This window comes from Cupressus sempervirens, chromosome 8 (genome assembly GCF_028749045.1).
Source record: "Cupressus sempervirens isolate cs-2001-9-10 chromosome 8, ASM2874904v1, whole genome shotgun sequence".
Taxonomy (NCBI): Eukaryota; Viridiplantae; Streptophyta; class Pinopsida; order Cupressales; family Cupressaceae; genus Cupressus; species Cupressus sempervirens.
The window spans coordinates 72,824,306-72,838,890 of NC_143125.1; positions in this window are offsets into that span (position 1 = coordinate 72,824,306).

Here is a 14,585-nt window from a genome sequence, read left to right on the forward strand (position 1 = left end):
TTTTGACGTTAGAAAGATGAGTTTACAAAACCATAATTGTTAGCCACCCTTAAACATCATGCACTAAGAAGAAAATTAAGCTTAGAAAAAATAAGTCAACTTTGACTATATTTAACACTTTTAATCTTGGAATGAAGCTTAGCATGTGATGTTTAAGTCATCTGATAATTGTCTCCATCAATTTCTGTATAATTTTGTAAAAACAAACTTGCATTTACCAATAATTTTTTGATGTTAAAAGGGGAGTTTAAAAAGTACAATTATTGATAAGTAGGAGATATTTTATGGAGCAAGTCAAATTGTGATATAACCATCGCGTTTTAACTGTGCAGTTTTTCAGTCAAACTCATTGATCCATATTTCATGAGTGGTGGTTTATACAAACCCATCTCTCATGACAATGAATATAACACTTAGCACTCATTGGATCTAGGTTATGATAGAGGTGAAGCACCGAGACTTCCTGAGAGGTCACCCATCCCAGTACTAGTTTAGCTTGAGCACACTTAACTACGAAATTTCCTCCTTGGTTAAACTCACTCTACTTGCAACCTCATTTGCAAAACCTTCACCAAGTGTTGTGCTTTATGAGCCATTCATTAGAAAGCCTCTTAAGCTCATCAATCGATAAGTAAGAGATATTGTCCACGAGTCAAATTGTGATATTGCTATCAGGATTTAAGGATTTAACTATGTAGTTTTTGGCTCAAACTCATTGGCCCATATTTCATGAGTAGTGGTTTACACAAACTCATCTCTCATTACAATGAATATAAGACTTAGCACTCATTGGATCTAGGTGATGCTCGTAGAAGTGAAACGCCAAGACTTCCTAAGAGGTCACCCATCTTAGTACTACTCCAATTTGACCACTTTTAAATATGGAGTTTCTTCTATAGTTAAACCCACTCTACTTGCAACCCCACCATCCTCTAGTCCAAATGTCAATTCATACAACTACTTGTCAGATTTTACAACAATGCTACCAAAGCAAATATATAACATTGATTGCTTTGCTTGAGTGTCTAGCCATGGAAGGCAAGTTTTATCCTCTTCCCACATGTTGTATATGAAATTCTTCCCTTGTAAGAAATTGGGGAGAAAAAATGGGCCAATTGCTAGAGCAGGGCATCCAATAATAGTCAGACCCATTTGTGCTTCTTTGCTTCCTTCCAACTCCTCAAAAGTATTGACTAGCACATTGTCTGCTGTGTTTTGGAAGCGAGACTCGTAAAGAAATATATTGTAAAGGTTATAGAGGCATATTTCTCGTGGAAGAAAGAGACAATGTAAGTTGGCCTGATTGGTGGGATTTTTCCAAAAGGCATGTGATGACTTTCTCTTTTGATGTCATTTTAGAAGACATTAATGGAATGAGGACATGTATTCCAAATATTGAACAAGAATCAAAATTAACGAAACTAAGCTTTATGTAATAAGGGAAACATTAATGTAACAAGAGCTCTATTCGACTGTTGCTGACAATCTTTTGATTTTATTTTAAAAGTGCGGCAACTTGTGTTTATTTGGTGGAATTGGCTTAGCATCCGCGTTTTTCATTCTCCAGGCTGGATTTGTTTTCATCAAATGTTGCTCAGCAGGTTAAATTTCTGATTAAGTAGCAGTGCCATTGGATTGTGCATGAAAATTCTATCATTATATTTGTGGTTACAGTCTGCTTTATGGTTTGAAGGCTGTAAGTTGTATGATTAACTAATTTTTATGAGAGGAAATGCTAAAAGTTACGAATTGGGAATAGATTAGTATGCGAGAAGAGATGTTGTTTCAGGGGACTCTGCTCTGGTAAGCTTTGGTGCCTCTGTCTCTGGGATTGGATTGTAGAGTCTTTTTTTGTGTCTATGGACAAAATATAAGCATCAGGCAGAAGTTATCCTGACAAGTATTTTAGGCCATTCTTAGATTCAATTTGATCTGTGTTGAAATGCAATAGAATGTCTTGCCAATGGGCAAATCTAAAAGGAATAGATTGGGCGTACAATGCATGAAGCATGCAAACAGGGAGAGACAGGGCCAAGCGAATGTGAAACATGTGACATCCAAACTCAGTTAAAAAGCATGCGACGTGACCCGGAGAAAGAAGAAAGTTAGCATTTATGTGAATAGTGGAATATATAGTACAAGTAGGCAAGAATATAACTCTCAGGACCCCAAGATTTTTACACACTTTGCCGTGCATGATAAATAGCTATCCGATGCAATGGTCATTGAGCATAGCCTTTAAAAACTCTGCCATAATTTAAAACTGGTAGCATAACTGTTGGTATCAGAACTGAACATAACTTTTGGTATCCAACCAATGAAAGGAAAGATCAGTGTATAGCGTACACTCTGTGAGCTGTGAAACTCAATGTTTCTATCAAACCCTCAATAATTTTGGTACATGAATTCTTTTTTATCATGTTTATTGACTAGTGGTTCACTCTCATGACTATAATAAATGGAACACTTAACTTTCATTGTATCTAGGTAGTGTTCACAAGTTGATGTATTAGGAGGTCATCATTCCAATACTAAATCTAAAACAAACTTAGTCACGAAGTTTCCGAGGTGAAGTCCACTTTGCTTGCAACCACAATTACAAAAGCTTAAAAAAGTAACGTGCCTTATGAATTATTCATTATCAAGCCCATTTATATATCTTTCGAGAAAACTTGTGGTTAAGTGTGCTTGAGCTAAAGTATCCTATTAAGCCTCTTTGCTTCACCTCTATGAACATCACCTAGATGCAAAAAGTGCTGAGTGTTTAATTCATTCTAGTCAGGGTAGATGGACTCTTGTGAGCCACTACTCATGAAACATAGATCAATAAGTTTAAATAAAAAACTACACCCTTCAATCATAATAGCAATATCACAATTAACTTATTATTATACATAATATCTCTTACTTATTAATGATTTCCTTATATTGAAAAGAAAATAAATTGTATAAATCCAAACTCTTATTATCTAAAGAAGAAACACTTACAATTCTTTCCAAAATATAACAATTTTTACACAACTTCAATTTTACACTATAATACTATATATTAAATTAGCTTCTATACAACCAATTAAAAATAGTTCTTACAGTGAGATAATGGTGGCATTTGAAATATAAGTTTACACAACCATAATTGTCTCCATTAATCTCTCAACAATTTTGTTTTGTAAAATTGAACTTCCATTCACCAACAATTCTCTTGCATTCAAAAAGAGAGTTAAAAAGATACAATTATATTTACAACTAATTGAAAATAGTTCATACAGTGAGATAATGGTGACATTTGAAATATGAATTTACACAATCATAAGTGTCTCCATTAATCTCTCAATATTCTTGTTTTGTTAAAATGAACTTCCATTCGCCAATAATTCTCTCGCGTTAAAAAAGAGAGTTAAAAAGATACAATTATATTTAAATTTGATGAAGAAACACTTAAAACACAAATTCTTGCAATTGTGTGAGTAGACTAGTTGGTGATGATTTGATGTAAGACATTGACAAAGCCAATATAATATGGACCCCGCCGACCCCCCCCCCCCCCCCCCCCTTTCACTTAAAAGTCACACTTTTATTTTATTTATGAATTTAAAGATATTGGACGTCGCTTTTGTCCCCATTTTGTTGTAGAGGTAATATTAAAACTTATAATTTAAATGTGACTAAGAGAATATCCATTTAATATTAGTTTGAAATAAATAAGTTCTAAATTTTTAAATATATAAGAAAATATTTGTTTCATATTTGAAAAAAAGTTATTGTGTTATTATTAGTCCACAAGACAGTGAACTATGAATTTTAATAAATATTAGTAATAAATATTAAGTAATATAATTATTTTGTTACAAATATATATAATTCATATATTAGAAATTCTTATAAAAAAGTTATATACATAAATAATTTTTTGAGGTAGTGATTCTTACACCTTACATAATATAGAACGTATGATAGTTGTTCTAAGTAGACCTTTGTCAATTTGTCATAAGATATCTAGTATACTATAAGTTTTGATTTATTTACACTAGATCTTGCATCGAAATAGATACAAGAAATTAAAAATTATACCATTCTCATATAAACATATAGTTCTATAATAACTTAATTTATATTATAAAATATTATAAATACTATGTGATAATTAAATAATAAACGTATAATTTATTTAATTTTAATATATAATTTTATAGTCCTGATATTATAATAACAATATTTAAATGTTGTATTATTTTGTTCCATAAAATTTTCTTTTATAATGCAAATTATTTTTTAATTTTACAAATACCAATTCTAAATCTATATTTATCATACATGATAAAATTAGAGAATAAATGATTTTTTAATATTTATATTATTCAAAATAATTGGTTTTTTTGTCAAATTAATAAGTTGAAATAGTTATAAAAAATAACAAAAAACATCCAAGTCAATTCCAAGGAAAAAAATGTCAGTTTTACAATAATGGTGAGATTCGGTAGTCACATGAAAAAAGCAGAGTAGGAAATCGAAAACTCTCAAGACTTACAGAAAATGCAATATGCGGTGAAAATGGTGAACAGATTCTCCCTACTAGCAAAAGATGAAAACTTCAAGGGATAGAAAAGGTATCCAAGTAAACCAATACCCCAGCAGAAGGCATCACATGAAAGATGGCCGAAGCCAAGAAATTTGCAAGCCAATGCCGCCCGGGTCACAGCAGATTCCAATGGATATCCTCACCCCCAGCCATTGTTCACTGTAGAAAGCTTGAACGATCAATTTAGGATGTTCAACGTCAACAAATATGCCCTTCCCAAGCCTATCATTTTAACTTCGCTAGAAGATGATAAGTCTGGCCCTTCCACTCCTTTTCCCTCCTATTCTCCCAGTATGGTTGAATCTCAAGACATATCTCCGCACCCCTATCTCCCTCCTCATCGGTGATCTGCAAAGAAGGATATCTTTAATCCTAAAAGGAAGTTAGAACATAATGCCAAACTAGTCCACGAAGATAACTCCATTTACATTCAGAATGAGGAAATTGAAGCGGCATGGAGGGATTGTCAAGGAATGGAGTTTTTCGTGGTATGGACTGGCCCTAACAAAGACTTATTCTTTCTCTCCAACTAGTTAGAGTAAATTTGTCTCAACCAAGTAAGTATCTCTTGCTTTTCAGATAAAACCCTTTACTTGCAATGTATGAATGCATATATTAAAAAAGACTTTATGAATGTATCAGATTGTTTCTTCAATGGTCATATTGTCAAATTTGTAGATTGGTGTCCAGATTTTAGGTTAGATGGGATAGATTTTAGGTTCCCTAAATGGTTCAATATTCAAGCTTTACCGCCAAAATTGAAATGGTTGGAAACCCTAAAATCAATAAGATTGGTCATAGGAGAAGTTATAGGGATAGATGCCTCCTTGCAGTACTCGAACAATGTGAAATTATTGATCAAAACAAGATTTAATCATTCTTCTCCTATTCATAAAAGAGTGGTAACAAAGAAGGCTTCCTATGAGGTTAGTCTACAAGCATATGAAGGGAAGATATCTGAAATCTTAAGGGCGAATGAAGATAATAAGATAGACTTGAGATATCTTCCTCGCACCTCAGACTTGTTGAGTATGGTTCCAAGGATAAGCACCTAGAAAAAGGAGATGAGGACTAGATCGGTTGAGGCAATCACATCCTCAAGTCATGATAGGCCCGATTCCCATTTTGATCTACGATGTACTGAATTGGATCATGGCTATAGTGTAGAACTAGACAAAAGAATCAAATCTATCATTGTGGTGGGACACCAAGAAAGTGGTGAAGGGAGAGGTAAGAAAGAGGTAGCCATCAATCGAAGATCTAAAAAGAAGCAAAAAGTATCAAAGAGCTACAAAGGTCAGGAAAGCAACCCAGAAAAAAGAAATGACAAATCACATAATGTGAGCAAGGCAGAAAGGAGTCAAGAACATGACACTAATAAAGGAAGAAGAGAAAATTTAGATAGCACCAATAAGAAGGATCTACACATGAGAGAGATCTCTAGCAGCGGAGTTCTAGTGAAACAATCATGTCATACGGAAGAAAAGGACCAAGGCAAAGAGATCCTAGTATTTGTGCAAAATTCTAAAGCAGAGGGTCTTGGGAAAGACAGTATAGAGAGCTTGGAAAACTCTTTAATTTTTGAAGTAAATTCTGACATAACTGAAGGATATGGATGATTGAAGGTTGAGAATCACATAGAACAATGGCAGAAACAAGTCTCAGTAGAAAGGATGACTACTACCACCAAGGAGGTTAGTATAAGAACTTCTAAGTTCTGGTAGACTCTAGTAGCAAATGTAAGTTCCCCTTTCACTCCAAAATATAAGCAGAGAGCAATTCACTAAGGTGTAGATAGCTCCTTGGTAGAAGAAGTATAGAAATTTCTAAACAAAGACACCAGTTCGGACCTTGCAATGGACAATGTAAGTTCAGAAGATTTATTCCAAGTGTTTAGTTGGGACAATATTGATAATAGCTCAGAGGCCTAGAAGGAGGAATTAATCTAGAAAATCCTCAAATTAGGAGGAGATAATTATATAGCTGAAGATTTAAGAAGAAATTTAGTAAAAATTGAGATTAAGGACACTATGGGGGGATAGTTTACAGCAGGTGAGAATGGGACAGAGCATGAGGATAGAGGAAATAAAAGAGATAGCAGGGAAGGTACAGATAGGGAATAGCCAAACATGATTCACCAGATCATTAGTGAACTCGAGAATGAAGAATAGGAAGGGCAAAGTGGTTTAATAGCTTTAGTTCTCCAAAATGAAATAGATAAGTTGGAGCATCTTGGGATACAAATGAACCAATAAGGTTTGAGTTCACCTAAATATGGCAAAATAAAAGGCAAAAGAGGTAGGAAATCCTTGAAGGAACTCAGAGAAGCAGAGGGATTGTGCAGAGAATAGAGGAAGATAGATCAGTTAATGAATAATGGGAAGGGGAAGTGCCTTCCCAAGGAAACATGAGGACCATGACATGGAATGCTAGGGGCCTAAATGCCCCTAGTAAGAAAAGGTTACTAAAGTATAATCTCAAAACCTTTGACTTAGATATAATTCTTCTCCAGGAAACTAAGCTAAATAAAGCAGAAGGCACCAAGTTAAATAAGATGTTAGGTTTTTGGGTTTCCAACTTCCAAGAATTAGAAGGGGCTACGAGAGGTCTAGGTTTAATTTGGAACCCTAGGAAGGTAGCCAGTCAGTGTTTAATATCTAGGCCTAATTGGATGAGTGCAAGTGTTTAGAGTCTTAAGTCTAAATTGCAGTTAATTCTTATTAATATTTATAGTCCCATTAGTATAATAGGGAAAAGAGTATTTTGGGATGAGATAAGTTCTTTTATTCTTCAATTTAGGGATAAAACCTGTTTGATAGGAGGTGATTTCAATACTATTTTAAGTCTAGAAGAAAAGGTAGGTGGCATTTAGCACCTCTCTCAAGCATCATTAGATTTTAAAGCGTAGATAGACAAGCATAATATGATTGACATTCCATCAGTTAATGATATTTTTACATGGAATAATAGAAGGAAGGATTTCACGTACATAGTTAAGAAATTAGATAGGTTTTTTATGAAAGGAGATATAGATGATTATAACCTAAACTTCCAGTCCACCATTCTACCCATTGTTGGGTCTGACCACTACCCAGTTCGCTTTGAATTCAGTGAGCTAGCTAAACCTATTAGGAAGTCATTTAAATGTGAAAAGATGTGGTTTCAAGATCCTAACTTCATTAGGAACATTAGAGAATGGTGGAAGCTAGATAAATTTGAGGGCTCCAAGATGTTTGTTTTCATCTCTAAACTAAAAATGCTAAAAGAGAGGATACTCAGATGGAATAAAGAACATTTTAATAACATTTTAAAAGAAAAAATGGAAATAGAAGATAAACTAAAAAATTAGAACATAGAAATCATTAAGAATGGCATGAATAACAAAAGCTTTCTTCTAGAAAAAGAACTTCTCACAAAACAAGAAGACATTCTTTCCAAAGAAGAAATATTTTGGAGACAGAAATCACAAGAAAAATGGTTAGCAGAGCGAGATCGGAATACAAAATTCTTCCATAAATCCACTCTATATATCAGATCAAAAAATAAGATTACTAGTGTCAAAAATAGCTTGGGTATTTGGACTGAAAACCCAAAGGAAATTGTAGATACATTAGTATCTCATTTTCAGAAAATATTGAATAATTTTGAAGGAACAAATAGAGAGGCCCAAGCTAAGATGCTTAGGGTCATCCCTAAGTTAATATCTCCATAAGAGAATAAGTCTTTAATTAAACCTATTCATTAGAAGAAGTGAGCGTGGTAGTTGTTAATATGAATCTGGATAAATCGCCAGGTCCAGATGGATTTCAGGCCTTCTTTTTCCAAAAATATTGGGATATTATTAGGGAGGATCTATGGAAATCTATAGAAGCCTCGAGAAATGGAGGAGCTCTATTAGCGAAGATCAACTTCTCCTTTATCACTCTGCTCCCCAAAAAGGATGAGCCTGAGGACCCAGGGGACTTCTGACCTATCACATTATGCAATACAATCTATAAGATTTTCTCTAAGATTCTAGCAAATAGGCTTAAAGGGGTATTGTCAAAGTTGATCTCTAAAGAACAAACAAGATTTTTCTTGGGTAGATCTATTCTTGATGGTATCCTTACAATCCAAGAGACCATCCATTCAGCATCAAAAAATAGAGAAGCATGCATGTTCATGAAATTGGATATACAAAAAGCGTATGTGTTGGCATTAAAGATATGTTTGTCATTAGTGACAACATATATTCATAATTCTGCATGGTTACTAAGTTCATCATTCAGTCTCCAGTTCATACCAAGCATTCAGTGGTTGCCAAGTAAGTTCAGTAGTTCAATAGTTCATACCAAGCATTCCAAAAGGTACCGAGTGAAAATAGGTAGTGTGAAGTCTAGCAGTTTAGACCGAGCAGATAATGGTTACTGAGCTTTGCAATGGTTACTGAGCTTCGTAGTATCTACTAAGTCATCAGTTTTTATGATGTGAAGCTAGTGTCAATTGAGTGATGGATGAGTAGTGTTTACCGAATGTAAGAAAGGTGAACATAGAAATTAGTTTCTACCAAGTTACACTATATCTACCGAGTCTCCAATGTTCATTGAGTTCAAAGCTATGTTGAGTGATTAGTATGGATTGAGCTTCTACTTCTACCGAATGGATGATGATGTTGAGTAATGTAGTGGATGCTAAGTATTAGAAGGTCACCAAGTCAACTATTCAAAACCCAAGTTTCTACATTTGGGCTGACTCAGTAATATTTGTGTTAAGTTATGTTTTGGTTGACCTTGTTAATATGAGAATCAGGATAATATATATGTAATGTATTCTATCATTCTTCAATATGATGTAAAGTAATGTTTTGAGAAGAGTGAATGCGAATCAATAATAGAGAAAAGTATTTAGTGAGGTCTATAAGAAACAGTAAAGTTATATCTATCACAAGAGGTGATCAATACTTCAAGGATCTAATCAGAAATCAAGTTGTAAGTTAGATCTACTATTTCATCCTGATAGGTGAATCAGATTCAAATCCTTTAACAAGGTAGACTTAACAATTTTTTCTCAAATCTCTTAACAAAGTGCATACTTCATTGTATGTTTGTAAAACCTCTAACAAGGTGGACCTAGCAGTCCTAATATCTCCTAACAGGGTAGATCATCAGAAGTGATCATTGTAAGCCTTAATAGGCCAACTTTATACTGCAGTATTGAAGTTTTGTGGGTATCATCCCCACCCTAGTTTTACTTTCTATTTGGAAGGTTTCTGGGTCTCCAAATATTGTGTTCATGTGCCATGAATATTTATCTTTTCGTTTCTCATGCATGTAGTAGATTAGATGAATTAATGGTGAATGGATTAAGTGCTGAATTTGTTAAAAGTTTTTGAGGTTACCAATTCACCCCTCCCCTCTCATTAACCTAGTTAGTCTTGATTATTTCCAATAGTATGATATGGTTGATTGGTGCTTTCTATGTAAGGTCCTCAAAGCCTTTGACTTCTCTCATCAATGGATAATTTTAGTTTTTAAATTTATCTCTACCCATAAAATCTCAGTTCTCATTAATGGATCACCCGAAGGCTTCTTTGAAATATCAAGAGGTTTAAGACAAGGAGACCCACTATCCCCTTCTCTACTCATCATTATGGAAGAAGCCTTTGGGAGAGCAATTTCTAGAGCCTATCACGATCAGGAAATCTTGGGGGTCACTATGGCTAGGAATATGTCGAATATCACACATCAACAATATGCAAATGACATGATACTGCCTGAAAAGAGTACAATTTCTAAAGTCTTGGGTTTCAACGCCATAATTAAGTCATATATAGATGCCTTTGGTTAGAAAGTGAATGAAAATAAATCGGAGATATATTTTCTAAATACCAAACTAGAGATGGAAGATTGGATTTGCAAAATTATGGGTTATAAAAGAGGTCAGTTTCTGTGCAAATGCCTAGGAATTGGCTTGGAAGCACACTAGACAAGCTGGATGCGAGGATTGGAAGCTAGAAAGATAAATGGTTGTCTAAAGCAGGAAAGATCACTAAGATTAGTTCAGTCCTTTCTGCAATCACAACCTTCCCTCTTTCTTGTTTACCTCTCCCTAAGAGTTCTTTTTTGAAATTTGAAGCCAAACTACAAAATTTTCTGTGGAAGGATTGTGATGAAGATAAAAAATTAGCACTCATCAAATGGGAAAATATATGCAAACCCAAAGATTTGGGGGGTGTAAGGATTAAGAATCTACAATGGCAAAATGAAGCTTTAGGTGCAAAACTCATATGGCGTCTGTATAAAGAGCATGAGCATAAGTGGGCTAAGATATATTACCACAAATACCTTAACCCGAAGGACCCTTTGTCATTATTTAGAATGATTAATTTACCCAAAGGATCATAAAGGTGGAATTTTTTGACAAGATGTCGACCTTTAATTAGCAACTTTCTCTCTTGGGACGTGGGCCTAGGTGACAAAGCCTTATTTTGGGATGATTCCTGGGATGGCCTTCCCCCAATTTCGGCCAGTCCCCTTCCTAAGGACCTCAAGGAGAAGCTAGTTTCTCTATGTGGGGCTAAAGTGGGTAATTATAAGAATAAGATTTCTTTGGAAAGTACCCAGCAAAGGGTTTGGAAATTGGTGGAAGGGTTGGGTTTAGATGCTCTAGCTAGTGAAGCTTATGAGAAGATACTAGTATCCAAGAAGATTAAGCAAGAAGAAAGGAAAGATGAACTTATCTGGGCTACCTCAAATGATGGAAGATATAGTGTGAAAAATGGATATCACGCTTTGATCCATTCTCACAAATGGAGCAAGATTAAAGTCTCCCCTCAAACTTTGTTGGGATTCATCATGTCTTCCAAAGGTAGGCTTCTTTTTATGGTTAGCTTCGCAAAATAGAATCTTGACAACTAACAGATTAGCTAAATTTGGTATTTTAGGTCCTTCTAGGTGTGTACTTTGTAAACAAAACTACAAGGACACAGATCACTTGCTATATAGATGCCCTTTTGCCCAAGCCTATTGGGACTGGCTTAGAGATGAATTAGGATGGTCTTCTCCGATGTCAAAATCCTTCACAGATTTCCTTAAGGCTTGGCCTACAAGCATGTGTAAAGGAGTATATGATAAACTTTAGAATTTAAGCCCCTCTATTGTGGATTGGGAGATATGGAAGAAGAGAAATTGTCACATTTTTCAAGAAGTTCAGTTACAATTAGATGAGTTTCTCTTTAAAATAGAGGCATGTATAGTGGAAGCGATGAATTCCCACCTCAAAAAATCCATGAAAGAGGAAAGTTCATTCTCGATTTGGGATGGCAAAATGAAGAAGAACTGGTCTAACTTGATTAATCCACCCCTAGTTTACTTCAATAAGAGTAAGGAGCAAAGGAAGAGGTGCAGATGGACACCACCCCCACAAGGATGGTTCAAACTCAATTTTGGTGGGGCTGCTAGAGGTAATCCTAGGTGGCAGGAATAGGTTGTATCATCAATAATGATGCAGGTAAGTGCGTAGCAAAGAAATCCTCATCCATTATGCCTACTTCTAACAACCTAACAGAGCTAGATGCTTTGGACAAGGGGTTGCAATTATGTCTTGAATTAGGTTTGAATAGGGTCATCATTGAAGGTGATTCATAGATTATCCTAAATGTGGTGAGGAAGCGTGCTACCCCCAATTGGGTCTTGAACTTTAAACTATGCAAAGTCCTGGGTCTTATAGATCAATTTGAGGAAGTTCAAATATGTCACATCTTTTGAGAAGGAAATCAAAAAGTAGATGGTATAGCCAACAAAGGAGCAAATGGGGTAAATTTTCTAATTTATAATGATGATTTACCTTGCCCTAGTGAGATTAACCCTAGGCTCTTCCCTCCCCCCACCATGGGTTAATTCTTTTGATATTTCCATTCTTATCTATTAGCTTAGGTTTTTAATTAGGTTTCAGTCTTGGTAGAAAGTTCCCTTTTGTATAGATTTATCATGTTTATGGATGGAATCGAGTGTGGATATAAACCCATTAGTTCCCTCTAGTTTTTCCATCATTAGAAATGGTGGAATTCCATCGAGCAATACTTGTTCTCTAGGTCATAGGTATCTAAATTTATCTTTTAGTATTTTCCTCGTGAATGGGAAGGCTACCATCAACCGAATGAGATCATGCTTAGTTAGGTTCTAGAAAGTTCTCCTGTCGTTATATGGATGTCATTTACCCTATTTATTGGCTGATTGTGATTGGTAAATATGGATTCAAATGTTTATGTATTCCATTCCATTGAATCTCAAACAATGACATTTTGTGGGAATGTCAAACCAAAATGGTGGAATTAGATTTTGAATCCTATGGACGACGTGGAAAAAATTGCAGTTAGCAAAGAAATTGGGGAAGGGGTATTTGATTATTCATTTACCTAGAGAACCAATAGTGACATCATTGGTTCATTCATCAGTTGTTTGGCAAGGGCAAAAGTGAGCTCGGAGGACTCTATTCATCTCTATCGCAGCATCTTCCATCTCACTTGGAGAAAAGGGCTAGAACAAGCAGTTTGTAGTATTGATGAAAAACCGAGGATACCTCTACCAAAAAGATACATGGAATTCCTACCAAGATCTCTAGAATTGAGGGTCATTTTCCACCGCCTGTCCTTAATTGTTCGAGAGAATTACACATTCTATAGGGGCTGGCCTAGAATGGAGGCTAGTATTCAGTTCCTTCTTCATTGGAGGGGCATAGTGGAGGACAAAAGCAAAGATTGGTTAGTCAATTATCTGAAAATAGTTAATGCTTATGTTTAGCCTAGGGTTTCCTTTGAAGACCTAGAAGCCCTAGATTTCTGCACACCAAATGCAGAAAAAACTTGTTGGGCAAAATTTGATTTTGAATTTCCCCCCAATTATTACGCTGAGAACCCTAATGACATCTCTAATATAATTATGGTATACAAGAAATAAGTTATGTTTATATGTTTAGGTATATTTCACAGTCTGTAATGGTCAGTTATAAGTGTTTAGGGCCGGTATTTTCAGTTTAGCCTAATGTCCAGTTTTGACTTGTATCAGAAGATGATTATGTATTTGATAGATCCTAGGTGGTAGGTTGTATATAGCTTTTCATTACCATAGATTTCAGATACTGTGAATGCTTCTGGACAATGTAAAGCAACTAATTATATGGATATATAAATAGTAATGGTTAATATTATGATATGTAATTTCTCTTTTGTGTTGGGCTATTGGTTTAGTGTAATGGCTATGGGAATTGGTTAGTGGATGATGTTTTTTAGCTAAAGCAAGATACCATTTCTAGATTTGGGTTTAATAGACTATTTTCATTTCATAGCGATAATATGGATGCAAGGGAAATGCAAGGTTTTTACTTATTCTACTTAGAGCTCTAGGTTTTGCATTTGTAGAGATGTTATATCTGGTATTTAGCATTAATTTTGTAGATAGTAGTAGAATTTGACATATTTATTCATCTATATCCTATTATTTGGAGGGTCTCTATTTAGGTCGTGTGGTTGTTTTTTATAGCGCAATAAAGCTTTCACTTATCTTCTCTTCTACTTCTAGGGTTTGGTGATTGACTAATCCATCAAATGTCAAGAGTAGGAAGTCTTTTAAATTACCTAATAGATCTAATTGATCTCGATCAGTAGGGAAGAATGTTGATTAATCTTATAGATTTTTTTTGAAGTGAGAAGATTTCTTGAAGAATAAGTTGAGTAGTTTGTTTGAGCTAGCTATTCCTTATTATATTAGTTGAGATAGCTTTTTCCCGGTATGGGAGCTTCAATAGGGCTCTGGTTGTTATGTTTAATTGTTATAATTTTACTTTATCTTACATTTTAGCGAGCTACTATGATAAACAGATGAATGTATAACCAATTTTAGATTATAAGGTTACTTTTGCTGGTTTTGATCATCTGGATTATTTTAGACTAAGTATAGAGAGTTATGTAGTTAGTTGGCATCTCTCTTAGTTACTTCTTATTTTGTAAGATCTGCTTTAGTTTGTCTTT